Genomic DNA, 892 nt, shown 5'->3' with positions numbered 1-892 from the left:
TTGCCAATGATGCAAGAAAATGCACGCCCCTATACTAGAAAGGTCAACTTTGACAAAGGTTGGACCAAGTCCTCATAGATATATGTGTGGAAGGAGCTAAATGGAAAAGTGACTCAAGAGGCAAGCCGGTTCAATTGAGAAGACCGGACCTTAAGCCTGTGGCTAGAGGATGGTTGGAGTTTATCCAATGCTCCATCATTCCTACTAGCAACCGATCCAAAGTAACTGTGGATCGGGCCATCATGATCTATAGTATCAAGATTGGGGAGTGGTGCACGAAATTGTGATCATCAACAATGGCGCCAAAAATTGGTAGCGCTCTCAAACGTGAATCACACTTTGTCACAACTTCACACAACTAACCAGCAAGTGCACTGGGTCATCCAAGTAATAAACCTTACGTGAGTAAGGGTCGATCCCACGAAGATTGTTGGTATGAAGCAAGCTATGGTCATCTTGTAAATCTCAGTTAGGCAGATAATAAATGGTTATGGAGTTTTCGAATATAAAGATAAACAAAGCATAAAATAAATATAGAGATACTTATGTAAATCATTGGTGGGAATTTCAGATAAGTGTATGGAGATGCTTTGTCCCTGTTGAATCTCTGCTTTCCTACTGCTTTCCTTCAATCCTTCATACTCCTTTCCATGGCAAGCTGTATGTAGGGCATCACCGTTGTCAATGGCTACATCCCATCCTCTCAGTGAAAATGGTCCAAATGCTCATGTTACAGCACGGCTAATCATCTGTCGGTTCTTGATCATGTCAGAATAGAATCCATTGATTCTTTTGCGTCTGTCACTACGCCCAACAATCGCGAGTTTGAAGCTCGTCACAGTCATTCAATCCCTGAATCCTACTCGGAATACCACAGACAAGGTCTAGACTT

The sequence above is a fragment of the Arachis hypogaea genome, chromosome 1 (genome assembly GCF_003086295.3).
Source record: "Arachis hypogaea cultivar Tifrunner chromosome 1, arahy.Tifrunner.gnm2.J5K5, whole genome shotgun sequence".
Classification (NCBI taxonomy): Eukaryota; Viridiplantae; Streptophyta; class Magnoliopsida; order Fabales; family Fabaceae; genus Arachis; species Arachis hypogaea.
The sequence above is the reverse complement of the archived record's forward strand: the minus strand, read 5'-3'. Positions refer to the sequence as shown.